Source organism: Physeter macrocephalus, chromosome 4 (genome assembly GCF_002837175.3).
Source record: "Physeter macrocephalus isolate SW-GA chromosome 4, ASM283717v5, whole genome shotgun sequence".
NCBI lineage: Eukaryota > Metazoa > Chordata > Mammalia > Artiodactyla > Physeteridae > Physeter > Physeter macrocephalus.
In genome coordinates, this window is record NC_041217.1 from 126,391,487 (window position 1) to 126,401,688 (window position 10,202).

Genomic DNA, 10,202 nt, shown 5'->3' on the forward strand with positions numbered 1-10,202 from the left:
GCGGCCATGGCTCACGGGCCCAGCCGCTCCGCGGCATGTGGGATCTTCCCGGACCGGGGCACAAACCCGTGTCCCCTGCATCAGCAGGCGGACTTGCAACCACTGCGCCATCAGGGAAGCCCACCCCTGTCCCTTTCGAATTAAAAAAAAAAATTTTCTGATTTCAAAAGTAGTTCATGCCAGTTACAGGTTTCAAGGACTGTATAAATGTATAGCTAAAAATGTACAAGTGCCTCTTAGTCTCTAGCCCAGAGATAACCACAGTTAACAGCTGATGTATCTTAGGATGAAGACTTTTGCAATGATGCATAGGAAAGGTCAAGAATAACGATAGTAGCTTTCTATAGGAGGGGACCATACAAAAAAGTTTCAAAGCAAAATCAAGGGGAGGTGGGAAAAGAGAAAAGTGAAGGAAATTAGCCCCAGTCTTTCAGCCTGGGTGATTGGGAGGAAGGTGTTGCTAAGGGAAAGAACTAGGAAAGATGTTTAGTCTGTTAGGCCTGGGTGGTCATCCTGTGTCAATTATTATCATTGTTCTAGGAGCCACAGTCACAAATGCTTCAAAGCCTGCAGTTGGCCTCCCAGATATGCTGTTTGGTATTCCAAACTAAGACCACTTCAGCATCTCAACAGGAATTAAAAGCTGAGAAGGAGGGAGAAACTTCAAATGTAGAAAAGACAGACTCACCTATGTGAGGAACCTAAAGTTTTCAATCATCACCTCCAGGCAGCTGCTCGGAACATTTTAGAGCTGCCATCCACAATTTCTATAAACTTAGCCATAACCTTCTCAAAGACTAAACATTCTCTAATATTTCTTTTTTAATACATTTATTTATTTTATTTATTTATTTTTGGCTGCGTTGGGTCTTCATTGCTGTGCGCGGGCTTCCTCTAGTTGCAGCAAGAGGGGGCTACTCTTCGTTGCGGTGCACGGGCTTCTCATTGTAGTGGCTTCTCTTGTTGCTGAGCACGGGCTCTAGGCACGCGGGCTTCCGTAGTTGTGGCTCGCGGGCTCGAGCACAGCCTCAGTAGTTGTGGCGCACGGGCTTAGTTGCTCCGCGGTATGTGGGATCTTCCCAGACCAGGGCTCGAACCCGTGTCCCCTGCCTTGACAGGCAGATTCTTAACCACTGCGCCACCAGGGAAGCCCTAAACACTCTCTAATTAATGCAAAATCACCTTCAACAAAATGTAATTTGAGCCAAATAAACATCTTAAGGCTAGGGTAAGAGGTAGACTATTTCTAAGTTAGAAACGTGAATTCTGTCCACCTACTTTGGGGGTACATCATCTAATAATTAACAGCAGACCAAGAGTCAAGCTTTTGACCCCATCACTCTTGACACTATTAATGTTGCTGGTACTCACTGTTGTGTGTATAACCAGGCAAATTCCCATTTTAGGACCTTGACAAACAGGTCTCACTGGTCCTTCCCTTCTGAATCCAGTATCCTCACAGAGAGCATGTGTTATTAAGTAGGCTGTACTAATGCCAGTTCCTATGCACCTTGAATGAGGCTGGTGAGGATAAAGTCAGCCCTTGGCCCTGCTGACTTCAGAGTGGGAGGGTAATTGCTGCTGATTTGCAGATCTAGATCCTGGGAGGCTCCTACTCCCCGGATTGCTTTCAACGGGGGTGATGATTGCTGTATCTGTACTTCTCCTTCTTTTTAATTATCGAAAAAGAAAAATAGGAATGTAGAGATAATATCGTTGTTGTCACTTGTTATTTAATTTTACTTTGCTATTTTAGGTCTTTATCATTGGCTTAACTAAATGAGAGCTTAAATTTTCTCAGCATAGCCCCAAGGGATAGAACAAGGATCAAAGAGAAGAAAAGGAAAAGGAGGCAAGCTTTAGCATTTCTAAAGACACCAATCAAGGAGTGAAGAAGCAACCTCCTGAAAACGAAGTTCCCTCTCTCTAACAGAAGTCAAGTATAGGCAGGCAGTAGGATCTTTTGTTAGGATGTTGTTCTCATCTGAATGGAAAGACCTGGGGTAAGGTCAGACGTGACTTGGGCCACAAAGCTAGTTGGCCAACTAGAGAGTTTACCAGATGGTGGCATTAATTAGGGATAGTCGCCAGATTTCCAGGAAGGATTATACTCTTTAAAGGCTCATACATTGAATTACAAGTACACCAAGATATGATCGAAAGCTAAGAGAGACATATGTACGAAAATCAGTGTGCCATATACTCATTCCCTGTGAGAAATGTAACTACACAACGTATTGGATATGTCAACCAATTGACTGCATTATCAATTCTAAGGGTAAAAACACCCACATTTAGACACATCTACAGAATCCTGGAAATATACTGTCAAGACTGTGATAATTAGGGATTTTATCACACTCTTGGGTTCTCTAGGAATATAGAACCAGCCTCATAACATGTAAGACTATTGAGCGATTTTAGCACATTCACCTTTTGGAATGTGTTTCCAACTTTTGACCCCAGCTAGCTTTCAAGAATAGGCCTGACTTTATGTGTTTAGTAGAAACATTTGTTTTGAAAGGGGAGGGTTCACAGACTCTCTCTTAGGTCATTTCCTCAGTAACTAAGCTCATGCCTTACATTTTGATTCTTACTAATGCTCTTCCCAGAGAGTTCTGAGTTGAGTCAATTGCGAGAAAAACTGGCAGCTCACCCCTCTACTGATTATAGGGTATTCAGTTATTGAATGGGAAGCTGTACTAGATGACCTTTATGGTCCTTCTCAATTCTATGGTTTTATGGTTTCATGAACCTATTCATAGGGGAATAGAGGAAGGGATAGGAAAAGTTATGTAGTTGAGGCAGGGGAATAAGGAGAAGGCTGAATCTGATTTAACTAACTAAAGAAACTATTTTTACTGAGGGCAGAGATATGGAATTATGTATGTTGAATTTTCTCTACTTTCATTGTTCATAGGCACTTGCCACATTTGGCAGCTAAAATCCAAGGAGGCTCTCCTGTGAGACAAACTAGGCAGCAGCTCAGAATCGTGTCTATGCAACAGCCCCACTGCGTAAGGGCCCACATACCTTGCACTGAATTACCATAAACACTTTCTGATTCCACACAGAAATTGGTTTGGCTGCAATCCCATTCAGCTAAGTACCTTGCTCTGTCTAGTCATTCATTTATTCAATCAACTTTTACTGAACACTAAGCCAGATGAGGGCAGAGAGAAATAAGTAAGATACTGTCCATTCACAACCTAACAAAAAAGTAAGATATAGAAGGAATGGTTTTAAAACAGGAAGTTTTGTGTTTTGCTAAAGGAACGTGCAAAGTACTGGGGTATTCATAGGATGGAAAGAGTACCTCCAAGAACGGCTTTAGTTGCATCTCACAACACAAAGGTTGTATTTTTATTTATTTCTATTTCTATTTTATTCCTCTTGAGACTTCCTTTTTAACCCAGGGATTGTTTAAATGGATTTGTTTTGTTTATAAGCGCTTGGAGATTTTTCAGTAATCTTTCTTTTATTCTAACTTGATTTCATTGTGGTTAGAGAAAACACTCTGTATGATTTCAATTTTCTAAATTTTGTTGAGGTTTGTTTTATAGCAAACCTCATAGGATATGGTCTATCTTGGTGTACGACCCATGGGCACTTGAACAGCATGTGTATTCTATTGTTGTGAGGTAGAACATTCTATAAATGTTGATTAGATCCTGTTGGTTGATGGTGCTGTTCTCTTACGTCCTTGCTAATTTTTTGTCTAGGTGTACTATCAATTGTTGAGAGAAGTATATTAAAGTCACTAACTATAATTGTGAATTTGTCTATTTCTCCTTTCAATTTTATAGGTTTTGTTTCACACATTTTGTAGCTCGGTTGTTTGGTGCATACATATTTAGGATTGCTATGTCTTTTTGGTATAGTGTCCCTTCTATCTTTATTTTATTGTGCCTGTCTTTGGTAATTTTCTTTTTATTGGAGTTTACTTTTTCTGACATTAAAATGGACAATCATGCTTTCTTTTGATTAATGTTTACATGACATATTTTCTATCATTTCCTTTCAACCTACCGATTTCATTATAATTGAAGTGAGTTTCTCATAGACAACATATTTGGATCATATTTTTAAATTCACTTTGCCAGTCTGTCATTTGATTGGTGTATTTAGGCCATTTACATATAATGATTGATATGTGAGGGCTTAAGTTTGCCATTTTATTTTTATTTTCTATTTATTCTGTTCCATTTCTCTGTTTTCTTTTTTATGCCTTCCTGTGTATTACCTGAACATTTTTGAGAATTTCATTTTGATTTATCTGCAGTGTTTTGGAGTACATTTCTTTGCATAGCTTTTTTGACGATTGTTTAGGTATTATACATACATAAGTTATCTACTCATAACATCACTTTACCAGTTTGAATAATAAGAATGATTGAATTATAAATGAAATATTTTCCAAAGTCTGCAGCATTTAACTGCAAGACATCACCTCAGGCACCTGAGAAGGTCTTGATGTCACTGAAATCCAGATTTCAGAACTTCCTCAAGTCTCCAGAGGTGCCTGCCTGTGAAATCCAGCTGTCACCACCACAGGAAAAAGAGGTGCACTGAAATGTGGGAAGCTACCAATTGTCCACATTTGAGAGCAAAGGGATAGATTAGATACTTAAAATCCAGATAGAACTTTCAAAATTCCAAATTTTAGCTGTATATACCAACTTGATAAACTTTAAAGAGGAAAGTTTAAAAACAGCAAAATTACATTATCCAAATTTTACCTGACGATTTTATTTTTTTGCTAGTATTTCACGTAAAGGGAAAAATGGGTCATAAATGACTCACACTAGATCATCAGACTGCAGGTACTTTGAGTGAGGCAACATAAATGTGCAGTTTGGCCATATGGAAGATGTCTAGACTTGGATGTCAGATAGATGTGGGGTTGAATCTCATCTTTGCCATTTACAAGCTTTGTGACATTAGATAAATTACTTAACTTTTTGGATACCTTGTTTATAATCTGTAAAGTGTGGTCAATCATTTTTCCTGTAAAAGTGAGGATTAAACAACACATGACATATGTAAAAGGCTTAGCCTAGAGGAGATGAGCGACAAAAATGAATTTCCTTGCTATGTTTCTGTTGACTTTCACAGAGAGAAACCAAATATCTGTATTTAAAAGCAAATGGGTATTTCCAAACTAGGACTCTCTCATCAACCAAGGTTTGTATTTGTTGATACCATCTTGACATATAAGCATGAGGTAGTTATCAGAGAGCAGAGAAGTGTACTAGATATTTAATATTTTGGTAGCACTAAAGAAGTCCCTTCTTGGGACTTCCCTGGTGGTGCAGTGGTTAAGAATCTGCCTGCCAATGCAGGGGACACGGGTTCAAGCCCTAGTCCGGGAAGATCCCACATGCTGCGGAGCAACTAAGCCTGTGCGCCACAACTACTGAGCCTGTGCTCTAGAGCTCGCAAGCCAGAACTACTGAGCCCACACGCCACAACTACTAAAGCCCACGTGCAGCAACAAAGACCCAACACAGCCAAAAAAGAAAGAGAGAGAAGGAGAGAGAGAAAGAAAGGAAGGAAGGAAGGAAGAAAGAAAGGAAGAATAAAGAAGTTCTTTCTTAAAGGGTTTAAAAAACAAAACAAAACAAGATTTACTGATCACTGACTATGTGATGAGCAGGGGAGGGGCACTTTGACATCTGACATCATGGCTTCCTTTCATTGCACCCACCTAGTCATCTCCAAGATCCAGAGAGATAAAGAGTCAGGCAAAAAGGGACCTGACCTGAAAATTAAGTCTGAGATCCAGATCAAAGTTGCCTAGGTAATTGTTTGACCTTGAAGAAGTTACTTAGCTTCTTTAAACCTCAGTTTCCTCATCTATTAAGTGGGACTAGACCTCCTTTGGGGAAGCTGTAAGGGTGAATTAGGTCATGTCCATAAAACACTTGAGGTCTTTGAAAGAAAAGCTTTTACAAACCTATAAACAGCATAATTAATGTCATCATTGCCATTATTGTTGTTGATGATGGGGAATAGTTTAGCACACATGCAAACTGCAAAATAGGGAATATCTGTTACAGAGAATATGAATCTGAACACTTTTCTATGGAGTATATCTTACCCCACACTCTTTTTTGCTGGCTTAAAACATCCCACTCCTACAGAAGTACTTTGTTCTTAGAATTGGCATTTTATTGCTAGCAATAAAATGTATGTGTAAAAAGTCCCAAAAGCCATCACCGCTATCTTTTGCAATGGTTAAGAGTCCCTCAGGAGGGTCTTATGTGGAACTAGAAAACTTTTCACTTTTCCAATACCTTCTTTAATAATCTAAACAGCTAATATTGATATGGCACCCAGTGTATTCCAGATACTGTGCTAAGATTTTATCAGCATTATCTCATTTAAATCTTACAACAGCCTAGAATACACTTTACTCTTTCACTTTCTTTAGTCTCTACTCAAAGGGCACCTACTTATGGGGTCTTTTCAGACCACCCTATATGAGAATAAACTGCTCCCTCACCCCCAATGCTTTTACTTGGCTTTGTTTTTTCCATAGTCACCACCTGACATAATTTCTTGGTATATTCTTGTCTCCCATTAGAATGCAAGGTGTATAAGGATGGGATTTTGTTTTGTTAACTGTCTATCCTCAACATCTAATACAGTGCCTGGCAGGTAGGTGATGATGAAATAGAGGCTTTGAGATTTGTCCATAGTCACAAAATAAATGGCCGAGCTGGTACTGGAAAGAAGTCTATCTGATCCTAGACTGGTCACTAACCATTGACGTCATGCCCCACTGCCTTCAAGGAAGATCAGCAAAGATGATACTTTATTGCTGTTTCGCTGTGGCATGTTTCTGTTAGAAGAGTCATGAAGGTAATAAAAATGAGATAAAGGCAAGGGATGTGTCTAAAGTGACAGATAAACTGGGGAAAATAATTAGATTCCAGTAAATTGTCCTTTTCTCCCCTTCCAACACCTTTCATATCTAAAAAAGATATATCAGTCAATTTTCTCTTTGGGTCTAGCTATGATGACCTATAAATATGGGGCCCCATGTTTCTCCTTTCCCTTGTCTACCTTCTATAACTTCTCCATCAGTGTGCTGGGGCCACAAGTTCCTATAAGGAGAAAAAAACGAAATAAACATTTTAAACATTTAACATGCATTGCCACTGCCCTAGACACATTACATTGTTTATCTCTACTACACACCGATTTACAGGGAGTGGGTATTTTAAATCCACATTTTATAGATGAGAAAACTCAAGGAGGCTAAATACTTACTTCAAGGTGTCTCAGCCTGCCTTCAAAGCATCCTCTTTATCTGTTTGGATTAGTGAAGACAGTCAAAGACCGGAGTAGACCCACTGGGATTTTTCTACTAGATATCATTTGATCTCCTAGGAAATTGGTGACAGATGCCAGTTCTTGAGTATAAGGAGTATTCAAAACTGCAGGGGTTGCAACACCAGAGCAAAATGACATGATTGGTATCTCCGTACTTGGCTAAGATATGTCCTCATTGTCTCTACACTTGGTCCTCAGATGTTCTTCCATGTGGAAAAGACCAGGGTCTAGGACTGGGCATCTCTACCCTTGAGCCTTTACTCTCTTCTGGGAGGATGCCTATGCCTAAGGAAGAAGATCCCAATTAAAATAAGTTATCCTAGGAGTATGGTAGAGTCAGGTGAGAAAATGGATCTGACTCTGTAAGACAGAAGGAAGGAGTGTTGAGGAAAGGCAGCCCCAAGGAAGAAAAGGTGGTTAGGCTCCAGGGACAAGACAAGAGTTGGACCTAACACCTTCCTCCCCTCTCTACTTTCTTCCCATTTCCTCTCCTAATCCCCTCCTCCCTATCCCCTGGACCACACCTATACACTATCTGTAAACCCCCTCCAGACACCACTCACCCTCCTTACCGTGCATTCTGAAAGGACTCCCTCTGACAGAAACAGGCTCTGGGGGAAGTACAAACGCCTAATAAACATTAGAAAAGCTGCCAACCTTTCTGGAAACCTGGGAAGTGGAAATTTAAAACAAAGCTAACAATGCTTGGAAGAGTTTTTAAAGCAGAGGAGTGGTGTTGTCAGAATACATGTACCTTTGTTTGACTTGGGATTTTAATGCAGTGTATAATTCTTTGGATACATCCCCCAAAACAAATGATTCAATTTCAGGTTTTAAAAAATATATACCAACAAATACCCTGGTGTTTTGGTGTTTAAAAATAGCATGGTATCCTTGTATATGGAAAACTAGTTATGTAATTACTAGCTACCTTTCTTTTTTCGTATCTGAAGGATTGCTTTTGCCTTGGGAACTTATAAAAGAAAAAGCAAACAAATGATCAGTGATAAAAAGCAAAGGGCAAGGCATATTCTAACATGCTCAATTTATAGTTTAAGTATTACTGAAACAGATTTAGATATACATAAATTCCATTTAATATGAAGACATACCTTTGGAGTGGGACTGGGGTTAACTGCATAACTTAAATCTTTAGAGAAGTTCTAAAAGCTGAAAGTTGGTGGTGTTTAGTTTGGTTTGGTTTAGTTTTGTAACTCATTCCTGGCAAGACATAATCTGATCTGAATTCATTTAGTGGCAAAAACCTGAACTAAGCTCATATGTTATGTGGCTATTTATAGTCTTTATTTCCCACTTAGTATGAATATTCATAAGTTTTTGTGCAGAAATAATGTTTGATTACAATTACGGGTCTGCTGTATATCCCACTAGAGTGTTACATAATATACTTAATATGCATATAGTATCTTTCTTATATCTGAAAAATTCTGAATTCTGAAAACCTCTGGCAAAGGTTTTGGATAAGGAATTGAGGACTACCTTTCTTCACCCAGGTATTAATAGCTGCAAAACATTTTTTTTTTTTCAAATGTTAAGACACTGTGGGCTGGACACATCTGGGAGAGACACATTTTTTTGGGGGGGGGTAGGAGTTTATTAATTTATTTATTTTTGCTGTGTTGGGTCTTCGTTTCTGTGCGAGGGGTTTCTCTAGTTGTGGCAAGCGGGGGCCCCTCTTCATCGTGGTGCGCGGGCCTCTCACTATCGTGGCCTCTTTTGTTGCAGAGCACAGGCTCCAGATGCGCAGGCTCAGTAGTTGTGGCTCACGGGCCTAGTTGCTCCGTGGCATGTGGGATTCTCCCAGACTAGGGCTCGAACCCGTGTCCCCTGCATTAGCAGGCAGATTCTCAACCACTGCGCCACCAGGGAAGAACTACAAAACATTTTTATGTAAGGGGTGTCAGGCCTCCTGGACTGTCCCTGGATTGTTTGCTCTTCTATTTTAATGCTGATCTGCCAACTGCAAAGAACTCTCAGTCTCTGAAGCTGCCCAAAGTTGGGTCTTTCAAGCATGGAGTTTCCCTGCATTATGTATTTCTACTGTTAAATTTATATTATTCTTACGTTTTGTTTCTGTACACAGTAGTAATAGAAGAGAACCACACATATCAGGAGCCATGACTCTCCCTCCAGTCAAAAATCCCTCCGAAGAGTAAGTCAGAAAGAGAAAAACAAATACTGTATGTTAACGCATATATGTGGAACCTAGAGAAATGGTACAGATGAACTGGTTTGCAGGGCAGAGACACAGAAGTAGAGCACAAACGTATGGACACCAAGGGGGGACGTGGCGGGGGGTGGGGTGGTGGTGGGATGAGCTGGGAGACTGGGATTGACATATACACACTAATATGTATAAAATAGATAACTAATAAGAACCTGTTGTATTTAAAAAAAAAAAAAATCCCTCCGAAGGCTTTGGAATGCCAGGGACTCTTCTCAGACCTGTGGTGGAAGAACAGGCTGTTAGGGACCTCTGTGTCTAAAGTCTGTTGAAAAGAAGACTGTCAGGCTTCCCTGGTGGCGCAGTGGTTAAAAATCCGCCTGCCATTGCAGGGGACACGGGTTCGAACCCTGGTCCGGGAAGATCCCACATGCCGCAGAGAAATTAAGCCCATGAGCCACAACTACTGAGCCCGCGTGCCACAACCACTGAGCCCGCGTGCCACAACTACTGAAGCCTGTGCGCCTAGAGCCTGTGCTCCGCAACAAGAGAAGCCACCGCAATGAGAAGCCCGCGCACCGCAACGAAGAGTAGCACCTGCTCGCCGCAACTAGAGAAAGCCCACGCACAGCAACGAAGACCCAACGCAGCCAAATAAATAAATAAAATAAAGAAAGAA

The 10,202-nt window shown here is 40.4% G+C and overlaps 1 long non-coding RNA gene across 23 annotated transcripts in view; it reads right to left on the bottom strand.

Moving 5' to 3' along the window:
- The window catches only part of LOC114486223 (uncharacterized), a 57,852-nt gene that overhangs the window by 28,629 nt on the left and 19,021 nt on the right, over positions 1–10,202 (bottom strand). For 20 of the 23 annotated variants that reach the window (XR_008617235.1, XR_008617249.1, XR_008617247.1 and 17 more), the window contains 3 exons: positions 7,494–7,623; positions 7,276–7,391; positions 6,767–7,109 (listed from right to left, as the gene is read on the bottom strand). This is a non-coding gene — a long non-coding RNA (uncharacterized lncRNA). The remainder of the gene's footprint in view (positions 1–6,766; positions 7,110–7,275; positions 7,392–7,493; positions 7,624–10,202) is intronic. The other 3 variants (XR_008617246.1, XR_008617243.1, XR_008617250.1) reach the window with 3 other exon arrangements.